The sequence below is a fragment of the Armigeres subalbatus genome, chromosome 2, assembly GCF_024139115.2.
Source record: "Armigeres subalbatus isolate Guangzhou_Male chromosome 2, GZ_Asu_2, whole genome shotgun sequence".
In the NCBI taxonomy this organism is placed as follows: domain Eukaryota; kingdom Metazoa; phylum Arthropoda; class Insecta; order Diptera; family Culicidae; genus Armigeres; species Armigeres subalbatus.
In genome coordinates, this window is record NC_085140.1 from 259586546 (window position 1) to 259595067 (window position 8522).

The window sequence follows — 8522 nt, forward strand, 5'->3', positions numbered from 1 at the left end:
AAGGTACGCAGACCAAGGCCTCTCCTCCCCTAGCGGTGTTACTGCGGCGAAAGAGGCGACCGCCCTTACGGCCAGTGAGGGCAAGAAAACGCCAAGTAAGAAGCGACCCAAACGCGCTACCATTAAGGCGAAGCGTCGCCTGGATGGTGCACCGGAGCCTGAAGGGCGTATGCCCAAGAAGGCGAAAGGCACTAGACAGGCACAAGTTGCTGAGCCACAAGCTGGCCCCAGCCAGCCATCGGTACCCGCCGAAGGGGATGCGAATCCTTGGCAACTGGTCAGTAGGGGGCGGAAGTCGAACACCCCCCACCCCTCGATGAAGAAAGTGAGAGACAGAGGCGAGGCCTTGTTGGTGAAAACCGACAAGGACAAATACGCCGATGTCCTTAAATCGATGCGAGCGGCCGATAGCCTATCGGCCCTGGGCCAGGACGTGCGCAGCGTTAGACGTACCAAGAACGGTGAAATGATCTTGGTACTGAAGCGTGGCGCGCAATCCAGCGGGTCGGCTTACAAAAAGCTTGCCCAGGAGGTCTTGGGTGACGGCGCTCAGGTTAGGTCGTTGGGTGCGGAAGTGACCCTCCAGTGTAAGCAGCTGGATGAGGTCACGACCGCGGAAGACGTCGTCTCTGCCGTCAAAGAGCAGTGCGGCACAGAGGTTGAGCGGTCCTCTGTACGTCTAAGAGGGGATTCTTTGGTACGCAGGTAGCCTATCTCAGACTACCGGTGGCTGACGCCAAAAGGTCATCGAGAAAGGGAAGCTGAAGATCGGCTGGTCAGTATGCCCAGTAAGCGTGCTCCAGCCACCTTCAGTGGACAGGTCCTAACGGTGCCTTGAGTCCGGGCACAAGTCTTATGACTGCAAGGGCCCAGACCGAAGCAAGATGTGTCGTCGCTGCGGCGAGGAGGGACACAAAGCACAGGAATGCGACAAGGCACCTGTGCGACAAGGCACCTCTGCGCCAGTAAGAAGCAGGCCCGGAACCATGCTATGGGCGGGCCTGCGTGTCCCTTCGGAGAAGCCAATCGGAAAAAGCCGTGCAAGTAACACAGCTGAATCTGAATCACTGTGCACCTGCCCAGCAGCTGCTGTGGCAGGCGGTCTCGGAGTCGAGGATCGATGTCGCCCTCCTGTCCGACCCGTACAACGTCCCTGCCGGCAACGGCAACTGGGTGGCGGACGGGTCTGGGTCGGCGGCAATTTGCACAACGGGCAGGTACCCCGTTCAAGAGGTTGTACACTCCTCCGCGGAGGGTGTCGCGATAGCCAAGATCAACAGGGTGTTCTATTGTGGCTGCTACGCCCCACCAAGGTGGCCAATGGAACAGTTCAACCAGATGATCGACAGGCTATCGGCCGACCTAGTAGGTCGGAGCCCGTTCGTTATAGCGGGAGACTTTAATGCTTGGGCAGTGGAATGGGGCAGCCGCTGCACCAATCAGAGGGGACAAGCGTTACTCGAGGCACTTGCAAAACTCGACGCAGTGCTTGTCAATGACGGAGCCAGTAGCACATTCCGTAGGAATGGGGTCGAGTCATGGATAGATGTAACGTTTGTCAGCACTAGTCTGGTCTCGGACCTGGACTGGAGGGTAGACGAGGGCTACACCCATAGTGATCACCTAGCAATTCGCTTCAAGATCAATTATGGTGTGCAGCGTCCGAGGGCGGCGATCCCTGTCAGGTCCGTGGGTGGAAGACCACTCACTTCGACAGCGAAGTTTTCACCGCGGCCCTGGGACTGGAGGCCATCACCGACAGTCTAAGCGGGGATGCGCTGGTAGCTGTCTTATCACGCGCGTGCGACGCTACTATGCCGAGGAAAGCCCTGCCAAGAAATGGCAGACGCCCGGTATACTGGTGGAGTGCCCTACGATCAGCCTGCCTCAAGGCTAGACGTAGGACGCAACGAGCCCGCACCGAGGAGGAAAGAGCGGTCCGCCGGGAAGTGTTTCAAGCTGCGAGACTGGCCCTTAACAAGGCCATCAAGAGCAGCAAGAGAGCGTGCTTCGACAACCTGTGCGAGGGTGCCAATGCGAATCCGTGGGGTGACGCCTATAGGATCGTGATGGCCAAGACCAAAGGGGGCTCTTCACCCCCCGAACGGTCACCGGACCGGTTGGCGAGGATTATCGAAGTACTCTTCCCATCCCGAGCCACAAGTCCCTGGCCTCCTCCTGCGCTGCAAGGCGCTGGGAGTGTGGCCGAAATGGTGGCTCCGGTGACGAACGAAGAGTTACTCGCAGTGGCTAACACCCTTGCGATGAACAAAGCTCCAGGCCCCGATGGAGTTCCAAACAGTGCACTTAAGGCAGCGATCATAGCGAACCCGAACATGTTCAGGCTAGCTATGCAGAGATGCCTGGATGAGTGTTGTTTCCTCGAGAGATGGAAAAGGCAGAAGTTGGTACTGCTGCCGAAGGCCGGAAGCCTCCGGGTGACCCATCGGCGTACAGACCAATTTGCCTGATCGACACGACGGGTAAACTGCTCGAGAGGATCATCCTCAACAGGCTCACCCTGTATGCAGAGGGTACGGATGGCCTGTCGAGTAACCAGTTTGGTTTTCGGAAGGGTAAGTCCACGGTGGACGCTATCAATTCAGTCCTCAAGACTGCAGAGGTAGCGATCCAACGGAAAAGGCGAGGAATTCGATACTGTGCGTTGGTGACACTGGACGTGAAGAACGCATTCAACAGCGCAAGCTGGGATGCCATCGCGCTCTCGTTACACCGGCTTAGCCTGCCGGTGGGACTGTACCGGATCTTGGAATGCTACTTCCAGAACCGTGTGTTGCTATACGAGACCGATGCCGGTCAGAAAAGTGTTCCTATTACCGCAGGAGTCCCGCAAGGGTCAATCCTGGGTCCGGTACTATGGAACCTGATGTATGACGGGGTTCTGAAGCTAAAGTTCCCTCCTGGTGTGAAGATCGTCGGCTTTGCTGACGATGTAACCCTAGAGGTCTACGGAGTCAATCCCCGAAGTAGAGCTAACCGCAGAACACGCGATCAGCACTGTGGCGGACTGGATGAGTGCGAGAGGCCTTGAGCTCGCTCAACATAAGACGGAGGTGGTTATCGTCAGCAACCGTAAGTCGGCACAACATGCAGTTGTACACGTGGGAGACGTCGCGATCACTTCAAAGCGGAGTCTGAAGATTCTTGGGGTCATCATAGACGACAAGCTTACCTTCGGTAGCCATGTCGAATATGCGTGCAAGAAGGCTTCGACTGCTGTGGCGGCATTATCGAGGATGATGTCCAACAGCTCCAGTAGACGTAGGCTACTGGCAGGCGTTGCCGCATCTATTCTTAGGTACGGCGGCCCGTCCTGGGCAAAAGCACTGGGGGTAACCAGTTACCTGCAGAAACTGGAGAGCACCTACCGCTTGATGTGTCTCAGGGTGATATCGGCCTACCGCACGGTATCGCGCGACGCATCCTGCGTGATAGCGAGTATGATGCCAGTCGGGCTGGTCATCCGGGAGGACGAGGAGTGTTTTGACCTACGTGGCACCAGAGGAGCCCGCGAGCGTACCAGGGTGACTTCGGTTGCCAGATGGCAGCGCGAGTGGGATAACTCCTCGAAAGGTAGGTGGACCCACCGGCTGATTCCTAACATATCAAGCTGGGTGGGGAGACCCCATGGGGGGTTCACTTCCATCTGACACAATTCCTGTCAGGCCATGGCTGTTTCCGACAGTACCACCACAGGTTTGGACACGCGGAGGTCCCCGTGTGCCCTGACTGCCCAGGTGTTGACGAAACTGCAGAGCACATACTGTTCGTATGTCCTCGTTTCGACGTCGAAAGAAGAGCAATGCTAGACGTTTGCGGCCGGGACACAACTCCGGATAATCTTATCCAAAGGATGTGTCAAGCGGTGGAGAAGTGGAACGCAGTCTCGACTGCAACCACTCAGATTGCCTGCAGCTTGCAGAGAATCTGGCGCGCCGAGCAACAATCGACAAGCATGACTAACTTATGATTGGTAAGTTAGAGCGAAAGTGCCGAACGCGAAGAAGTGTGTGAATGGTCTGCCCATGCAGAGGTAATGGCGCAGCGGGTGGCAACCGAGATCGTCACCTCGAAGCATGGCAGAAGGGTGAATGAATAGGTGTATGTATGGACTGCACACGCCGCGCTGGGAGTAGCGCAGGAATGTTGGTTCCTACGACTACTGATACCCCGTGGCGTGGCAGAGGAGTGTGGGGAGCATCCAAGTCAGTCTCACATGGTACGAAAGGAATGAGTTGAGTCGTGTTGAGCTAGTCTCATATGGCATGAATGAGGTGAGTCAGACTCACATGGTATGTCAGAAGTGGGAACCTAAGCGAAGAGTCCCACAAGGGATGCCAGAGGGAGTGTTAGGTCGAATGACTCGAGTAGTATGTGTCAGCGCGAACTGAATGAAAGAGGTGAGCAGTCTCACATGGTACGATAAAGGTGGGCATAGAATTAGTCCCGCACGGCATGAGAAGGGTGGGCACAAAAGTTAGTCCCGCACGGCATGAGAAGGGTGGGCACACAAGTCAGACCCATAGGAGCGTTAATGTGTGTGCAAGCATGGAGCGTATGAGCATGAATCAAGGGTTTGGGTGGGCATACAAGTTAGACCCACATGGCATGAGAAGGGTGGGCACACAAGTTAGACCCGCACGGCATGACAGAGGTGCAACAGAGTATGTAGGGTGTGTTTGAGGGTGCGATAGAGCGAGCACCCAAGTCAGTCTCGCGTGGGACGAGTGCCTGTGTGAGCGATAATGAGCGAGTACGCTTAGTACTGCCGTCCCCCCAGAAGTAGTACTGCGAGGTAGTTCCTGGGGGAAACGATGGTGGAGCCCAAGGGAGTTTAGTCGGTATTACCGGTATGGTCGAGTCCGACACTCCAGTACACTTCCGTGTGGTAGTTTGGCAACTACAATGCACGTGTACTGGGTTAGTGTGTAAATGCATTCTCCCTTGTAAAAAAAAAAAAAAAAAAAAAGCCGAGATGACTCACCGTCAGTGTTAGAGGTGGATGGTTGATTCCTAATTGGTAGTTTTGCTTGGGGTTGGGTGGTACGATCATTGGGGGAGGACGGATGTAACAGAGTGTGGTGCTTCTCGTTGCATCTCCGGCAGGGTTTCGATGAACATTCACGACTGAGATGGTTGGACGACAGACAATTCCAGCATAGTTTCTTCTTGCGAACAGTGTCTTGCTTCTGCTCCAGCTGCATCTGTTTTAACACCTCGCAGTCATAAATACGGTGGGGTTGATAACACACAAGGCAACTGAATTTAGGTGGAAACGGCTTTGAAACGGATGCGGTGTGAGCAACAGAGAGGCGAGGCTTGTCCCGGGGAGGGTATCAAGCTTCCACTATTCAGTGAAAGCAGAATCCGTGCATGATCTTTCAAGAAAGTGATCAACTCGCTATACTTCGGAATTTCTTGCCTATCGTTGCTTGTCGACCTCTCCCACTCCCTCAACATGCTCTGACCCAAACGACTACACACCATGTGCACTAGTAGCGAGCTCCATTGCGTGGTCGGCTCCCCCAATGTCGTTAAAATCTTTACGTGGCGTTCGAAATGGTCGACAAGTGATAGAATTGCAGAAGAAGATTCCTTCCTCACGGGCTCAACATTGAAAAGCGAGTTGATGTGGTTTTGATCAACAGGCGCTTGTTATCGTACCGACTAACCAGAAGATCCCACGCAATCTTGTAATTGTCCCTGGTAATGCTCGTGGTATCCAGCAGACGCTTGACTGGGTCCTTGAGCGCCGCCAGCAAGTAGTGAAACTTGTCCACAGCTGCCAAATCCTTATTATTGTGGATCAAACTACGATAGGCGTCTTAGAATGGGATCCAATTATTCATCTCACCATCGAATGTGGGCAGATCAATCTTCGGTAGTCGGACGACAGAGGAAGAAACGTGAGACGCTTGGGCAGAAGGCGTGCTATTCTGCTTATTCAATGTGAGAAAATCCCGGAGCTTGTAATACAAGTCCTCCATATCACTGCGCTTCTTGACAAACGTCGCCTTCGTTTCGGCTTTCTCCTCCATGAGTAATTCCACCTCAATGGACACGTTTACAAAACGATCGTATAACTGATCCAACCTCAGTAATCTTGAGTCGATCTTACTCTGATCGACCTCGGCATCATACTCATTAACGAACGTTTCTATAGTTTTGATGGCGTCCACAGTGACACTCATCAATTTCGAGCGTTCTCGAAGCGCCATTTTGCTTCCTCAGAACGCCACGAACAACAAAACCACCACAACCCAAACAATTACAAAAACTACGATGCCGGTCCACTCCACCAATCCAAATTCCAAAAAAGTTACTCTACTATGGAGTACTCACCGTAGTCTCGCCGACCCAATACTACCACACCCTACTCACGATGGCACAGGTTCTGACGCCCAAACCTGGAAACGAGATGACAAGGTTCTGACGCCCAAACCAAGAAACGTGTTGGCACAGGTTCTAACGAACAAACCTGGAAACGGTTGTTCTAGTTTTAACGACAAACCAGAAAACGAATGCACTATTGGGTTTTATCGCTCTACCCGTAAACGGTTTCACTGCACTAGCGCTTTTCTACCACCAAAATGTCCTCTTTGGACCACTGTGTACTGTGCTTTCTTTCTGGTTCAATTAGTCAATTGTCCAGTCCCGCGTCCATACAGTTCACTCTTCGTCACACACACGGCGATCTGATGAGAATCACACGCGACCCGGAATGCGACGGGAAATCCCAATCTCCACCGACCAAATCACACCGAAGTCCCAGCACCGATCACAAATCGGAGAATTAATTAATTGCCCCACAATAAGCAATCAATCACCTTTCTCCACTTCACTGTATCTGGTCGCACATGCGACAACAATTGCACTACCAATGTGCGCTTGTTTCCCACTCGAATGGAACGATAATCCGGTTCGAAGGACCAAAAAGATGTTCACGCCTCGGAATCCTCTCCGACGGCTCTGTGCCTACAACGGCGGAACGGACTAATCCGGATATAGGTCACTGGTTCGCGAATTACAGTCACTAACCGGTACACTGCACTGGGGGATTTCGGTCGGAGATAAAAATCACTTCCCTCTACTTGATACTATCGCGATCGCGTGTATTGCTGTACGGTGTGAAGAGACGGTTACAACTGACTTTGTGTATAAAGTGGGTTGGATGCTGTGATGGATATTCTTAGTCTATTGGATGTGCTATTGATTGGGGGCTATTGTGTGTCATATGGTAGTATAATGTGGAGCGTGGGAATGGGGTGTATGGTGTGAAGTGCAATATGGTTAACAATTTGGTGTTGTAGTGCTTAGTTTAAATATACAATTTATTGCGGTTGACGCAACACGATTTTCTTCCCATTCTATTTACTATTTACTACTCGTTTCCTGAAAAACGCTTCTCCCACTTTTCTCGCTTTTGAACTTGGTCAAGGGATTTAGAATGTTATGGTTTCGTTGGCAGTAAGGAAAAAGAGTTCAAAATGTAACAGTAAATGCTTTAAATCAAGATACTATTTTCAAATGATTTTCAATCGCAGGCGAGTTATTATCACTTGATAATTTTAAAGTAAGATCGCGGGTAAGTTTTGATCACCCTCGATTTTTTTTATAATTTTTTTTTTCTTATCCCTATGGCCAAGTAGTTCAAAAGTAGTTGGCGAACATACATACATACATACAGACATAGATTGGTTTTTATATTATAGATGAAAAAAAGATAGAAGATGTCTAATTTTTTAAGAGGCGTTTCGAAAGGAGCAACGACGACATTTTCTGTCTTAACATATGAAGGCGCACCTAATACAGTTTTCGTCGAAGGCACTGGAAGTTAGTTTTTAGACTATTTTCAATATAGGGAAGTTTTAATTTTCAAGTGTATATGCAAAGTGCGAAAAACATGCAATATGTTCGAACCAAAAAATTTGAACATTTTTATTCAAAGCACATTTCAAACGATCAATAGATGAACTTCAGAAACAATTTAAGGAAAACTGTTGTCATTATTTTGATAGAAGGAGCCCTTTTTGCTACCTTGGTTCTTAATACTAAAACAAGGTTTGAATAAATCATACAGTTGTTCATGAAGTAACTATCTCATTAGAAAATATAGCTGATTCATGCCGAAATTTTTGTGTGAAATTTACATATTTAAAACTTAAATTGCATATGCTGCCGCTAACCGCAAGTCGAACACATCTGTATATGGAGGCCCAATATATATATGTGCTCGACTTGCGGTTAGCGGCAGTATAATGAATCGTCATAAATACCTACATAATTAAAACAGTATTTCTGGTTAAAAATATTTTTTTATAAACATTACGTCATCCGTAATTATCTATTCATAAATGCATTTAAATAAACTCACATTAAATCAAACCAACGTAATGAAATTGTTTTATTTTTATATTTGGGAAACAAACGGAAAACAACTCCATTATATTTGAATAATTCACACATATTCCATGCTTCAACGCAATCCAGATTAAACCATG

The 8522-nt window shown here is 50.2% G+C and overlaps 1 protein-coding gene across 1 annotated transcript in view; it reads right to left on the reverse strand.

The window, feature by feature from the left end:
- LOC134212138 (thyrostimulin alpha-2 subunit-like) overlaps nucleotides 1-8522 on the reverse strand; it is a 125668-nt gene that overhangs the window by 20070 nt on the left and 97076 nt on the right. The window lies entirely within an intron of this gene.